Source organism: Natrix helvetica (assembly GCF_964273705.1).
Source record: "Natrix helvetica genome assembly, chromosome: 2".
Lineage (NCBI taxonomy): Eukaryota > Metazoa > Chordata > Lepidosauria > Squamata > Natricidae > Natrix > Natrix helvetica.
In genome coordinates this window covers 140,405,767-140,422,126 of record NC_138552.1, presented here as the reverse complement: position 1 = coordinate 140,422,126, position 16,360 = coordinate 140,405,767, and the positions used below count along the sequence as shown (strand labels likewise).

Below are 16,360 nucleotides of genomic sequence, written 5' to 3'. Positions count from 1 at the left end.
AAAAGTGACAGAATATAAATGGAAAAGTCTTCAGGGAATAGGGAGGGGGGAGTGGTAAGGCGGGAAGCCTTTCTCTCGCTTGCTCGCAATTGCTTCCAGAGGCCTTTATGATAGCACTCCTCTTTTTAATAGTGCTGTCACTTCGTGCATGTATTGGCAGCACTAAAACAATAAATAAGGAAGGGTGTAATTAGAAATGTTGCTCACGTTTGCCACAAGCATGCCCAGGTTTTCAGATGATTTGAGTTAATAGCAGCTTTCTTTCATGTGCATTTGCTTACACGGTTGAGACAGCTGCCATCTTGCTCATCACTCCAGGGAGTTGGGCCAGTGATACTAAACACATGAGACTGTGTGACTCAAGCTGCAGGCTGTCCTCAAGTGACAACAGCTAGCTGGATTCCAGCTGAGGTCTTCTGCAATACCCTGAGCATGTTATATGGCTAAATATATAATTCTGCAATTAACCGGTTAGCAAGTGCTGTTCTTCTGACTGGTGAATCAGAGAAACAACAGTTGACATGGCAGGGCTGGGCCATTGGAGGAGCATCTGACTCCTTTCTGGTGGTTCATGCTTTGTTCTCTGAAACATTGAAAATGGGTGGAAATGTAGCCTTATCTGCTACAAGAGCCATGGTGGTGCAGTGATTAGAATGCTGTACTGCAGGCTACTTCTGCTGACTGCCAGCTGACTACAATTTCGCAGTTCAAATCTTACCAGGCTCAAGGTTGACTCAGGCTTCCATCCTTCCGAGGTCAGGAAAATGAGAACCCAATAAGCTGACTCTGTAAACCGCTTAGATACCGCTTTACCTCTGTAAAATGGTATATAGGTCTAAGTACTATTGCTAGTGCTATCTCATTGGCTTCTCTTTCTTTCCCCAAGCTTATTATGGTTGACCAAGTACCTAAGAAAATACTACTCTGACACTAGAGAAGCAGTAGGTACCCTGTGATTTTTGTTGCTGTTTTAAACATGTGATTGAGATGTTTTCCTATGTACTGTTTGGAGAGTCCAAGCAATGGTTTAAATCAGTCTGGTTGCCCTAGGACTGAGGAATCTTTTTCCTTGGCCATGCCTCCTAGTGTTGCTTAGCCCCCAGAATTTTTCCTTAGTCTGCCCGTTCAGGAACTGTTTTTGTGAGCTCCAGCTTAATTTATCCTAGGCTTGGACTCTCCTACCTTTTATTCCTATTTCTTTTTCCTTGTTGTTTGTTTTATTTGTATTTTAAACCCAACTTAGTGTAAGTAATCGAGTTTTATTTATTTATTTATTTTTTCGTTGGAACTTCCAACTGAGACTCGGAGGTAGGCATGGTGTGCTCCACTGGCCACACCGCTTCTGGACGGCAGTGGAGAGCTGCCGAATCGCCTTTAAAGCGCGGCAGGGCAGCAAGGCTCTCAGCAGTTAGCGTTTTCTTTTCATTTTTTTGTGCTTTTCTTTGCCTTTGAGAAGGCACAGCCTGCCACGAAGAGGTGCGTGGCCATTTTTTAAAATGTGCGACCGCCATCTTCTCTTCCTCCTTCACCTTCGCACTGGAGTGGTGGCCATTTTGGAGGGGCTTAATTTCACACCTTTTTTTCCATTGGCTTTACCGCTCAGCCGCGCTTCAGCAGATAGCCGCAGGGTGGTCAGTTGGCCCTTTTCGGGTCTCCGGAGGGGTCACTGCCACCCACAATGTTTCCCCAAGCGGCGCTGGTGTTTTGGCCACCCAGTGGTCATACACCCACACTGGAGGACATTTTGGTTCTACCCCTCTGTAGACCCTCCTATAGCGGCCCTCACTTCTAATTTGGTCCTGCCTGATGACCTATTAGAAGGCCTCAAGGCAGAGGACAAGAAAGCAGAGAAGGCCTGGTACAAGACTCACCTGGCGACAGCCTGGGCCATTAAAGCATCTTCCTCCGCGTCCTATTTCAACAGGACTTCTATCATTTGGCTACGCGAACTTCAGGCTAAACTACCGGCGGGAGACACTCGTCTTCGCCAGGACATAACCAAAATTATTGCAGCATCCAAGTACTTGGCTGATGCCTCCCTTAACGCGGTTAAATTCGCTTCCAGGGCGTTAACCTCCAACATGACGTCCCGCCGCCTTGTGTGGCTTCACCATTGGCAGGCGGATCAGATGAACAAGTGGGAGTTGGCTTCTGCTCTGTTCAAAGGGACTACATTGTTTGGAGAAGTCTTAGACCCCTTTTTGATCGAATCCAAGGATAAGCGAAAGCTTCTGCCTACCTTGAACAAGAAACAGAACCACAAGTCCGCTCCCTATTTCAAGAGGCATTCCTTTCGTTCCTATGAATCCGCAGGCTCCTCCCCCTCCTCGAACGGACCAGATGGCTTCAGCTGTTCGCCCCCCAATGGGAACTGACCACGGAGGAAGCCTGGGTCCTCCAGACCATCAGGGAGGGACTCTCACTAGAATTCCTCTCTCAAGCCCCTCAGAACTTTGTTCACTGCCGAACACCCTCTTGCCCTCTCAAGAGGGAGCTCATGACCCAGGACATCCACCATCTCCTGGAGATCAATGCCATGGAGCAGGTACCACCCGATTCTATCGGTCGGCTCTATCTGTCCAGGAGGACCTTTGTGTCATACACCTGGACAGGGATGTACTGTGCCTGGACCCTGCCTTCATCCCAAAGATCAACACCTGGTTCCATAGGGTGCAAGAAGTCATCTTACCAAACTTTTGTCCGCACTCCAACCACCCAGGGAATGTGTATGGCACATGCTGGATGTCAGACGGGTCCTGCGGATAAACGTCAAACGAACAGCAGTCTTCCGCAGATCAGAGGCTCTCTTTGTGTCATTCCAGCCAGGTTCTTTGGCTAAGAAGATGACATCTTCTACTGTCGGCAGGTGGCTGAGAGCATGCATTGCAGCAGCATATGAACATCAGTCCAGGGCAGTACCTCGTAACATTACTGCTCACTCTACAAGGAGCACTGCCACCACCACGGCCTGGGCTACCCAGGCCACCATTGACGACATCTGCAGAGTGGTTACGTGGTCTTCCCCATCGCCCTTTGTCAGGAACTATAAATTGGACATGTATGCATCGGCCGAAGCTTTGTTCAGCAGACGGGTTCTCCAGGGGGTTGTTTCCACGACCGAATCCCAAGACAGACTTTCTGCCCACCCTAGTGACATGTAACTTGGGTATGTCCCATTGCTTGGACTCTCCAAGCAGTGCACAGGAAAATGACCATTGGCTTACCTGAAGGGTCCTTTTCTGTGCACTGCAGGAGAGTCCAACCACCCTGGTTCTTCCGATCCAGGGATTTGAGACCATCGTGTCAACTTGAATTTTCATTTACTGCTTCATCATACTTCCAGCCTTCACTGTTTCCAGACCTCGTCAAAAATCTGGGGGCTAAGCAACACCAGGAGGCGTGGCCAAGGAAAAAGATTCCTCAGTCCTAGGGCAACCAGACTGATTTAACCCATTGCTTGGACTCTTCCGCAGTGCACAGAAAAGGACCCTTCGGGTAAGCCAATGGTCATTTCCATTTCTGTGAGTTACTACTGTGCATTGAATATTATGCAAGTGCTACTCCATTACATACATAGTCAAAGAAATTCTTAGGCATTTTAGAAATGTCTTAATTAACTGGGAAAATATGAGATGCACTATTGGAATGTAGTGCACAAATAAATAAAGGGAATATATACAAATATTTCAAATGCACATACCAGTACTGACATTGAAATAGAACAATTGCAATTGCCTATATATCTATCTAGATAATTTTGTACAAACCAAGATGAGATACTCTTCAGGTGGTGGTTGATGTATCAGAACAAATAATCTTTTCCTGTATCTTCTGTTTGTGTGCCAACAGAGGCTGGGGTGCCTTGCAGTTTGCAAAACAGGCAGTTCAGGGCATGATGGCTACACTATAAATGTGTAGGTAGCTTTGATTCCCCCTCTTTTTGTTTGCAAAAACCTTAAGGAAATTTAAGCAAGGATTATTGCTTAGTATCCTACTCAACAGTGCAGCACAGATGTACCTTGGGTCAGATGGTTTGGGTAAAGTCATGCTTGAATATATGCTAAGAGAAAACTTCATTTTCTTTTACACTAATCTCAATTCTTCTTTTAGCCTTTTGCTCTTTAACTAAGGAGCATAGCTTTCAACATTAAAACCTGTTCAGGCCTGTGGCTTTAAGGTACTTAGCTATTACAGGTGCATTTACAAGTGCATCACAAATAGAAACCACAACTTGAGAGTTTCCTTGGAAAACATTAAGTAATCCAGTTCTCTACTATGGCTACCATGAGTATTCAATAGCTGCCATCCCATGTGATTTTGTGTCTGTTGAGCAAAACACATACTTACAAAGAGACTGAAACTCCTTTTCCTTCATCATAATCCCGTGTATTTAGAGTGGAAAATCTTAAGAAAACCTTGACCCTCCTCCCCAAAACAAAACAAAAAACAAAAAAGTCTAGCTCTAGTGTACATGTATGTGGCATAATTTCTCCTATTTCTATGGGGGGTCACAACCCTTGTGAGAATATCTTCCATTAATTATCTGAACCCTTCCTTCACCAATTTCTTAGTATAGTTGTATAAGATTTAGGAAGTAGGTCCTGAAAGCACTACAGGTAGTCTCAACTTACCATCATAATTGAACCTAACATTTCTGTTCCTAAGTGAGACAGTTCTTAAGTGAGTTTTGCTCCATTTTACAACCTTTCTTACCACAATTGTTAAGTGAACTGCTGCAGTTGTTAAGTTAGTAACACACTTGTTAATGATTCTGACTTCCCCATTGACTTTGCTTGTCAGGAGGTTACAAAAGATGATCGTATGATTCTGGGACACTGCAACCACCATAAATACATGCCAGTTACCAAGCCTCCAAATTTTGATCATGTGACAAAAGGGATGCTGCAATGGTTGTAAGTGTGGAAAACAATCATAAGCCACTTTTTTTCAGTGACATTGCAACTTGGGATGGTCACTAAACAAATGGTTGTAAGTTGAAAGCTACTTCTATTATTTAACTCTTCCACAGTGTTGCTGATCTTCCTTACAGTCTTACTGAGTAGTTGTGGTCCCAGATCGAAGACTCAATGTTCCTAAAATACTCTGTGTAATCACATACTTCCTGTCACTGGTTAGAAGATATGACCAGATTAAGCTTGTTGTAGGACCATGATCATCCCATCCCATAAATATACTAATTAGCATTCCTGTAAAGTAATCTATTCTTTGAATAATACTCTCTTTAATTTGTATGCCTATGTGTAACTGTTGGTGTTTATTGGTAAGTATGCTTTGTAATTTTTTTATTGTATTTTCCTTATTCACCCCCTGCTAATGCTACAGTTTCATAAGCCAGTGGTTCTTTTAAAAGCAGAGTGGGGAAGCTGTGGAGTCAACAATTATTGGCCATGTTGGTTTGTGGCTTTGAGGAATGCAATAGTTTAGTAATGGCTAAAAAAGCCCTATTTTAGTTGAGTTTTTAAAACAGGAAGCAAATCATTAATGAAGCTGTCTTCAAATTAAACTTTGCTCTGCTGACTTCATGGATGCATTCATATACGGATAGTCCTTGCTTTATGACCCTTTGTGTGATGCTGCTGAATGAATAGTATCTATGACTGGTCCTTGAAATTACAGCTGTTGCAATTCCCCTGTGGCCACATGTTAAAAAATTCAAGCCCTTGGCAGCCCGTCTGCACAGAGTACACTTCAGCTCCCAAATGTCTAGCTCTCTCCCATCTCTGTCCTTTTATCCAGAAAACACTCCTCTGTTGCCCTCCGGTCCCACCAGCTGATCTTCACCATCTCTTCCCCTGTGCTGACAAGGCATACCTGGTAACAGAGTGCAGGGTGGCAGAGTTGGCAGAAACAATGGAATGAAGAGTGGTAGAGTGTAGGCTGGCCAAAAGGACAGAGATGGGAAGAGATAGTCAGAGAGTTGAACTGAAGGCAAGTGCAGCAAAGCAGGACAGGAGAAGCATTAGGTCCTTGCCTAACAATGGCATAGTCTCTGTCTAACAATCGCAACAAGTACTACCGAAACTGCCATTGCTAAGCAGTGCAGTCATATGATGTTTCTCTTAAAGACCATATTGCTTAATGATGGACATTCTGATCCCAGTTAGGAGTGAGGACTACCTATAATTTCTTGGCCGAAATGTACAGTGCTGGGCTTTCCTTGTTGTCATCCATTTAATAGTTGCCATGCTGCCTATTAAAGCAGCCTCCTAAGAGACCAGATTATTTAAGACCTGATGGGTAATAGTTGCCCATATGAATGGCCTAGAGTTTAATTCTTTTTTTTTTCAAAAAGTTTTATTGGTTTTTTAAAACATTTATAAGGAAAAGGGTAAGTGGAATGGTTACAAATTTTGGCAGTTGCAAGTGTGGCAGACGCCCCCTCCCTCCAAACTCATAGGATACATCTAAATATAAAACATTAATACATAATCATAAAAAATCAGCATATTAATTCTAGAAAAAATAGTTTTCAATCAGTTTATATAGTTATGATATAAAGTCTAGATATATTTTCATTATTACTTTCGGTCTGTTTATAACATTGTGGTTTTCTTATTCATTTTTGTGATCTGAGCTTTCTTGGTGTTGCCCCTTCACCCCCCGCTGGCAGAGCTCCGGCCCCTCCCGTGTCCTGTGTGACCATTGTGGTGTCTTCTGTTTTTTCTAGGTTCGCTTTATTTTTTTCCATAAAGGCCTGTGCCTCTATGGGTGTATTGATTCTGATTCTTGTCTCCTCCCAGAATATCAGCATACCTTCAGGCATCAACCATCTAAACCACACCCCCTTCTGGTATAGTTTATTCGCCAATTGCGAATAGTTTTTCCTTTTCTCCCTAATTTTTTTGGGGATCTGCTTCAGGATGGTTATCTCCCTGTCATGATATGTCAATGTTTGCCCCTTTTGTACACCCAGAATTTCATCTCTTGTGCTTTTCCTAAGGAATTTAATATGAACCTCCCTGGGTACATTGTGTGTTCTGGCATATGCTGAATTCACTCTATAGACCAGATCTATCTCCCATTCCATCTGCTGTTTATCTTTGTGTATGTATTCAGCTAAAATATTAGTCATAATGTCCCTTATATTTTCCCCATCTGCTTCTATTACATTTTGAAATCTAAGATAAAAGGACATTCTCTCAAACTCTGTTTTCATTTGTTGGATATCAAGTTCTTTGTTTCCCTTCTGTAAAGCCTCTACCCCCCCTCTCGCCTCCGCCACCCCACCCTCCACAAGGTCCAGTCTCTGTGAGTTCTTATAAATTTGGACTTGATTCTCTTTAATTTCTTCCTTCATTTCTTTTAATTGTTTCTTAATTTCTTCCTGGCCCTGTATGAGTTGCTGGAGCATTTGTTGCAAATCCACCTCTGTACTCTTAGGTTGCATCAGTTCTGTAATCTTTGACTGTGTGGCAGGACTGGATGTTGCAGATGTCGGTGCAGAAGTAGCAAAGCCAGGTTTTCCAGGGGGTGGTCTTTTTGGAGACATGGTTTATAAAACAAAGAGATCAGTCAGTGTAGAGACTGGGCAGCTGGAGAAGTAGAGCAGGCAGATGAGTCCAGAAGGCAGAGGATCCAAACAGGTGGGAGTTTCTTTAGTCAATCTAGCAATAGATGAAAGTTTTTTCTCCAAAGAGTTCAGGAAATAACAATCTACAAGAGATTCCTCTGGGTGACACGGAGACAAAGACCGGAAGCCTGAATTTTAAAGGTGGAGTCAGATTTCACAGTTCATGAAGACAACGGAAATGTGCCATCTTGCCCTGCCAGCTTTGGGCTCAGAGGAATAGGGAAAATTTTAAAAGTTCAGAAAGTTCTCAGGTCATCAATAAGTTCTGGAACTAAGTCCCATGAAAAACACTTTTACTGGGGTGAGGCATCATTAGTTGGCTCTCCCCCCTCCTCCTTCCCCTGGGGACGAGAGCAGAATTTTTACAAGCCGCTTGTCCAAGGGGGGGGGAAATCCCCCTCCCCTCTAGCCGCTCCTCCAAGAATAAATCCGAAAGATTAACTTTTAAGATTACTGAAAAGTCCATCAACTCAAAAGTAAGGGGATGAAGAGAGGAAGCATCTCACCGCACCGCCGCTGCTTCCTTCAGTTTTACGTTCTCCGATCAGCATGGGGCGAGACGCAGGCGCGCCCTCCAAAACTGCTCCCCGGTGCCTGGAGCAAAGCGGAGAAGCCCCCACCAGCCGCCGCCGGTGCCAGAGCCTTCCGCGAGCCGCTCCTTCGGCAGGGCGCCTCTCCAGGGCGTCCTGTGCCCCCCCAAGGACGGGGGAAGCCCACCGAAGAGCGGGAGCGGGCAAAGTTCTTGCCCGTCGCCGTAGCCGCCAGAACCGGAAGTCCGGCCTAGAGTTTAATTCTTAATTCTGTCACTGTTGTAAAACAACCTTGTAATAAATGTTGTTGCTGCTTCTTATTCGTTAAGCATTATTCGGTGGAATATTAGTATTTATTTGGAAAATAAGAGCCAATCTCTGCTATATTTAACAGTAAACAGAGATGAATTTTCAGCATAGGCATTTCATTCGAGAAATCTGTGGCACGTAATTTCCTCCAAACATCAGTTCTGTGTTACGGAGACATTATGCCATTCAGGTTGTTGTTTATGTTATCAGTGTATACATAATTCCATGCTGAGCCTTATTTCTGTCCAATGCCCAGTCTCTGCTAATATGTCTTGGAGATTTGCAGAGCGGTAGCCTGCCTTCAAAATTAAGAGGAAATGCATTCTGAAGAGGCTCCTTAGGAAATGCATTTAAATTACAAACTCCGGTTTCTGCGTCTTAGTATTTCATATAAAGCACTTGAGAGAAATTCCCCCTGGCTTGAACCACTGCACAAATGGAAGAAGTGCAAAGCAAGCATTCTCAGGACTATGCAACAACAGCTGAATGGCCTTATTTAAATGCCACGGGCGCTCGGAAATAGAGGGAATCTAGACAGAGCATGCTAATAGTCAAAAATGAATTTTGGCTAGGAGTAAAAGGCTAATGGGATTGCAGGCAGCCAGGTATTAATTGCTATGCAATTTGCAATTAACTTGGGGAGTTGTTTCATCTGTGTGGGGATATTACTGGGTGTGAAGGGAGACAGATTGGATGGACGAAACACCTGCTCTTATGATTGCAGCTCTCTGAACGTTGAGATAGCTAGGATGAAAGCTTTGAGTTCTTGATTGGAACTTGCAGGGTAAATTTTCTGAGTAATGTGCACTACATCTAAAGTAAGCCCCCCCCCCCCAAGCAGGTTTCCCTTATATTCATAACATATAAGTGATACAAATCAAGGATTAAGAAACATGAACATGTCCTAAAGATGACACATTCTGCATGTGGTCTGTCCATGGCAGTAATTGAGCAATGTGGACACAAGGAAGCTGGACTAAATGGGAAATTTGTTCTGATCAAACATGTCTATTCTTACATTTTCATAATACAGTTTCCCTTGGTAGGAAGGGATGTTAAAGGCAAGACACTGAAATATAACATTAAAGGTACAGGTGCTATTGTGCAGCGTTTATTAATAATCCTAGTAAAGGTTAAGAGTTTAGGATTACAGCCTTAATTATTCACTGTGTCTAAATCTGAATTTCCAGGATATTGACCTTTTTTTTGGCCTTAAGCAAAAAAGCTTAAGAAAGACTGGATGGAGAAATTTTGCTTAATCAACCAGGAATTATTTAATTAGACCTCACCATTCTGTAGTAAAAAAAATAAATGAGGGGGGATAATTTTGGAAAGTGCAAAGTTTTATCACAATTTTCAAAATGTGGTCTTTAAGAGAGAATTACAGGAGTACATTCAAATGGGATATTTCTTTTAATGATTCAATCATACATTCCTTGCTCAATACCTATAATTTTAATTTTTACAAAATGATATCATCTAGATTTAAAAATCAGGAAACCCTTTCACCATTTTATTTCTTTTGGTGTGAGAGTACGGGATGGGTAGGGGAGTCAAGGCAATGAAGTTCTCTTAGCAATATAAGCTATATCAGCTATAGATCTCTAGTACAAAATTGTAATCAAACGGTACATTATACAGATATAGGGGCTTTCCTCTAGTCTGGATAGTTTCAAACAAGCAAATAATGATGTATAACCCTATAATAGATTTGCCTGTTCTGTCTTTTAATCCAGAGCTTTCCGTACACTGATAGGGATTGCCAACATCAGCTACTTCATTTATCATCAATGTTACATCCCATGTAAGAATCATGTATTGTCATGTGTCCTCTACTTGATCTCGCACTCATGTCTCCTACTGCCTCAGCATTCTCAGCAGCTCTTCTTTGGGTACCCCCTTACTGATCTATTTCTAGATGCTTTAGTTTTATTCAAACAATAGTGGCTTTGGCACTTTCCAGACTCTGCCCATACTCTTTTCAGCCAGTATACAGTCTCTGGGTGTTGAACTTCGGGTGGAAATCTCTGAACATTATGAGGAGCTTCCAGGTCTTCACATTGACAACCACCATGTCCTCCTTTAGCTAACGTACTATATCAGCGGGGCGTACATGTTGATGGTGTGGATCATGTTCTTCCCACTGAGCTCATTCTTCAGGACCTGTCTTGCCCTTTGGTGGTACATGGACGTTGCTATCCTTCTTGCCCCCTCCTCATGCTTTCCATGTGACTGTGGCATACCAAGGTGCTGGTAACCAGTCTATATGTCTGCTATTTGGTCCACTGGTGGACTGCCTCATCAGTCTTAACTACCTTCCCCCTCATGACTACCATCCAGTCCAAATGACATCCCAATGTTCTCACTCTATATTAGTGATCAGGGAGTAGATGTTTTGTTCTCCAGTTGAGGTTACAGGAGGGTCAAGGATTGGGTTGTTACATCTTTTTCTGCCCAGAGACTGAGTCATTATTGAAGCCACACCGCCAGTCCTCTCTTGCTTGGCCCCAGTTCCGACTCAATCTTTGCCCTATAGAGACAGGAAAAAATTGACTCTTTATTCTGATTGAAATTTTCCAAATTATTCCAAAATACTGGACTCTCCAAAACTTCAACTGATTGAGAGCCGATGTTACCCATATAGAGGAGGTCCCTGATGGTAGTTTCACTTTTGATCTTGTATCCTTATCCAGTCCTTATGATTACCTAGTTGAGAGGGTTCAAGTCTTTGCAGAACAGCAATGAGGTCAGTGCCTCATCTTGGTGTAAGCTGCACGTGATAGCCACTAGTGTGAGCTGTCTTGACTTGATTTCCAACATAATCTTTCACAGTCCCACTGAGTTCTTTAGGAAGGTCCTTAGCGTCCTGTTGACATTGTCTAGTACAAGACATTCACAGATCCATGTGTGGATTTAATGATTATTTGCTAGACTTTGAGTCTTGGATGTCTGTTCTGAGCAGCTGGTATTTTAAGCATCTAGGGTTGTTCCTAGTTCCCTTCTGAACTCTGCTCATATACTGATCCATATGTCCTATGCCTTGGCCCCTATGATTTCTGATAGGACTTTCCGTGTTATGGGGAGGTGAGTTATTGGCCATTTGTTGACAGATGCTGTTATCTTGTGGGGTTCTTTCATGATCAGCATTGTCCTTCCTTGAGTTAGTCAATCTCAGTGAGAGCCTGCTGCTAGCAGGTGATTCATCTGTGCTTCTGTTAGTTTCTTTAGCCAGTAAGTGATAATGTCCAAACCAGTTGCCATCCAGCTATTCATGTTCTTCAGAAGTTGTTGGATGTCTGCTACTGTGATAGTGACTGGTTCCTCTTCGGGGAGATTGCTCTATTCTGCTCTCAAGTCCTACAGCCACTTTGCACTTGTGTTCTAATCAGTACACTATCCGGCAGCTACAGTCTAGATATACAGTGTGTGTTTTTGTCTGTGTGAATTTTTACACATACTAAAACTTTCATATCTGTTTCATTGTTTATAACGTTCAGTTTGGATGCAGTGGTCCATTATAGAGCCACGAGCTTTGAATCAGTGTACCTCAAATGGGTTAACTTACAGTATGGATCCAGAATCCATGATTCCCATGGAATTGAAATTTGCAAAGTTGAGTCTGTTTCAGTGCTGCTACGTTGCCAGACTTCTGCAATCATCCACAATCACATGAAAATCATTTCTAATGCTCCCTGCCAGCTTTCTCCAAGGAAAATGGGGAAAACAGCAAGAAGGGATACATCATTTGGAGGTGGCTAGTCAACTAATATAAGACTCCACCTCCTCTGTGTGCACTTTGCTCCCTTCCTTCCCATCATTGCATTATTGTCAATTTATACTATTTTAATGTTACTATTTATGTTTTTAATGTTTTATTGGTTTTAATGATTGCGTGCTGTCTAGAGTTGCTTCCAGGCAAGATAGATGCCACATAAATTGAACAAATAAAGAAAATGGAAATTGCTTCCGCTCCAACTGTTGTTGGGGTTTTTTTTTTTTTTGGAAGGGGAGGGGGTTGCTGGCCTGGGATCATTCTGTTTGTTTAGATAATGAAATATCTCTAAAATGATGACCTAGCATGTCATGAGTTGTTTAATACTGTATGTATATGTTTAAAAGAAATAAATGAGGAATGACACCTTGATAAGCAGTTAAGACTTACTGAAAATCCTTGGTCCATAATAATGCTGTGGCCATTACCATTTTGTACTTATACACTCAAGAATAACAATAGATGAATGATTAATGTTGTTATAATTAGTATAAAGTAGTCTTGGTCTTTCCCCCAACATTAAGAAACTATGAGATAAGAGATCCCAACATCTAAGCTAGGAAATGTATCAAAGTTATATGTTGGAAGATTATAAATTGGATGATTCCCCTCATGCACATTTAATTCTGGTTTGTGATGGCAAAGTTTTAAAAAATGCATGTAAACTTCAAAAATTTCAGGTTTTCTTCTTCATTCCTGACCACCTTTTGAGTAAGCCAGCATTTCAAAATGTCCTTCTGGACCTGAAACTGACATTCAAACATTAGCTGTCTGATTTATACATGAAGACATTTGGGTTGTGCTGCTGGATTGACATATGTTTGGGATCTTAAATCAGTGTAGTATGTGGAAAATTCAAATATACCCCAAATGTGAAAACATCAGACAAAATTTGAAAAGCTGCTTGCCTGCTGTGTGAGATGCAGAGTGTGATTCATTTTTGATAGCATGCAGAAAAGCCAGCTTGTCACTTTCACATATGCTAGGGTTGTATTTATAGTAAGAGAATATAAAAGGCTATTTTATCTATGGCTAAGGAAGCAAATAATTCAATCTAAAGGCAGTTAACAAGTGCAGATCTCTGTATTATATTATAAATCTGTACAAAATCTGTGTGTTCCATCCACAAAACTGCCAGGAATTTTATATCAATAGAATGATATCAACACTTTTCCCATCACTGGATTTTGATGTCCATGTCTTAATCAAATAGGTCACCTACATATTTCCATTTTTAAAACGCTAACATTATTATTACTTCTCTTGAGAGTGAAATCCCAAGCTTCATCTTTTATCTTACCTTTTATCTTTTATTGATTTTACCATAATTTCTTTGTTTGACTGTTGTGAGCCATCTAGAATTACCTGTGAGTAATATAAGCATTCTAGGCAAGCATGTTATCAGTGTATAGTTTCCTGATGCTGCCCCTTTTCCTCGCTCTTTTTGAATCAGATACATTTTGCCAGTTATTAACCAGTCACAGATGTCTCCTTTATGCAGTATTTCATGAAGCTATTTAGCTATAATTGGATGTAAGCTACTTACTTATCTGAGCCAAAAGCCATGCAATTGATCATTTCAATGATGATTAGGGGCTGGAGACTAAAACATATGAAAAATGGTTGCAGGAATTGGATTTGTCCAGTCTAGTGAAAAAGAAAGGACTAGGGGTGACATGATAGAAGCGTTACAACATTTGAAGGGCTGCCAAAAGAGGGGGTCAACCTATTTTTCAAATCACTACAAGGCAGGACAAGACACAATGGATGGAAACTAATCAAGGAGAGAAGCAACCTAGCACCAAGGAAGTTTCCTAACAGTAAGAACAATTACCCTGTAATTGTTGGAAGGTTTTAGGAGACTGGACAACCTGGAGGCTTTTAAGAGACTGGACAACCACTTGTCTGGAATGGTATGGGGTCTCCTGCTTAAGCAGGGGGTTGGACTAGAAGACCTCCAAGGTCCCTTCCAACTCTGTTATTCTGTTACCTTGTCTTCTGTTAAGAGTTGTCCAGTTTTTAATCCTTTTCATTTTTCAACATTTCTCCCATTATTTCAGTGCCTTTCTCTAAGGATATTTACCTGACCTACCAATATTTAGGGGACTAGGAGTGGGCATGCTCCTAGTCTCCTAAATATTGCCACCTTATGTGAGCTACCAAAGTGTGCGTTTGCCATGGCAGCCACTGCCCTATGGAACTCTCTTCCTCCTGAAGAGCATCCACTTAGCCTTCAGAAAAGCTTTGAAGACCTGGGCCTTTCCTCCAAGCGCCAGGAGAAGATTGGATATTTAAATATTTCCCTTAATAATTAATTTTTGGTAATGGAGCTCCTTTTGATTTGTCAATTGTTGTTCAGTGAATTTGAGTCTGGATAAATTCTTTTCCAATGTTTAAACATTCATTTTAAATATCCACAGTTTACTGTTTACAATTTATAATAGTATATAGTAAATGTATAAAATATTTATAATATAGAACAATTTGTAATATAATAATAGCAGGTGCAGTTTTCAAACACAGTGTAGTTTTGTCTTGCCTATGGTGATTGTTCTTTCACTAATCCTACAGCGCCCGGTTGCCCAGTCCTAGTTCCTGAGTCCCGTTGCCTACATGTCGAAAGATGTCCAGATACTCTCATATCTGACATGTTCCTTGTTGAGCTGGGCAACGATTGATCTGGTTACAGGATTCCTTTTCTGTTTTCTCACTATATTAAATGGGTTGGTGCAGAAGTGGTATTCAGCCAGTTCTGACAGGTCCTGAAGAACCAGTAGTGGAAATTTTGAGTAGTTCGGAGAACCGGCAAATAGGCTGGCCTCGCCCCCGCTGCCTCCCAGTTGATCTTTTGTTGCCCTGAACAGGAGAATGGAGCTGGAAAGCAGGTTGGGGGGGTGGGGAGGGAATGGGGATTTTGCAGTAACCTTTCCCTGCCATGCCACAAAGCCACACCCACAAAGCCACACCCACAGAACCGGTAGTAAAAAAAAAATGAATCCCACCACTGGGTTGGTGGTTACCCTTAGTCTGGCACTTCTTTTAAGATCTGTCTGCATGAGTGACTCTTCCGGTAAAACAAATAACTGCCACATAGCTCTGGACTCCATCAGAGCATCGCAAGCCCCTGGCAAGATATTCGTGTTTTGCTTTTATTATTTTTACAAATAAAGCAAGGCGACAAACCTATCCAGCACATCTTACTCCTCTTATTTTTCCCACAATCACAACCCTGTGAGGTAGGTTGTGCTGAGAGAGAGTGACAATGGTTCATTCTGCAGTCAATCAGATATTTAGATTGGCTTGGGTGTTTTTATCCACTTATCAAGTCTTTCTCAAGGACCTGGGAGAGTCCAATGATGTGGTTTGGTGATGTTAAAGGGGTATAGTTGCAAGATGTAAGCTTTTCCAAGTAAAGTTTATTACGAATACTGCTTTGTTTAAAAAAAAGCTTATGCCTAGTTCTTGTTCAGTAAATTATTTTATTGCACTTGCAAAAAAAAAAAAAAAAGACACGGATTTAGATCTGTGGTAATAATTGGATACAATAATCTTTTACTTTTTTAAAAAAAATATAAAGCAACAGTTTTCTCCTAAAGACAATCTATCTTGCTTTTGTTCCTTGTAAGAAGTATGAGCCTGTTCCAGGCACTTTTCACAGCATCTCAGATTTGTGTGTGTGTACTGTGAGTCCTTTGGATATGGTGAAGGAAGATCTTTTGTTTTAAATATGAGTCTGACCCGGTCATGTATAATGCACAAGAATGTGTGAGCTAATGAAACCACCTTGTAACTCTGGCTTATCCACTGTTGTCTTTGCCCAAACCAGGCAGTTTTTCTCTTGCTTTCATTCCCTCCCAAGAGCAGAATCTGGCTGCTATACTTTCAAGACTGAAGGAAGGAAGCTGCTGATAGGAAACACAGGTTCATCAAAAAAAAAAACCTCTTTTTTTCCTCCTCATATCAGGTTTTTATGTTACTTTATACCAGATGTCTAATTTGCCTCTTTACTTTCTGCATATTTTCATAGCTGACATTTTTAAATACACCTGCTAATTCCTTGACACATAATTATCTATACCCACATCTATTTTTAAAAAATGTTAATTATGAACTTTCTATTTTTCATTTTCTTATATATAACTTACTATATGAAGTTAA

The 16,360-nt window shown here is 41.6% G+C and overlaps 1 protein-coding gene across 3 annotated transcripts in view; it reads left to right on the top strand.

The window, feature by feature from the left end:
• Positions 1-16,360, top strand: part of KLHL29 (kelch like family member 29) — a 495,400-nt gene that overhangs the window by 137,812 nt on the left and 341,228 nt on the right. The window contains exon 3 of one of the 3 annotated variants that reach the window (XM_081940649.1): positions 3,850-3,913. The exons of the other annotated variants lie outside the window; for them this stretch is intronic. The gene's annotated coding sequence lies outside the window, so the exon portion shown is untranslated. The remainder of the gene's footprint in view (positions 1-3,849; positions 3,914-16,360) is intronic. 3 annotated transcript variants of the gene reach the window in all.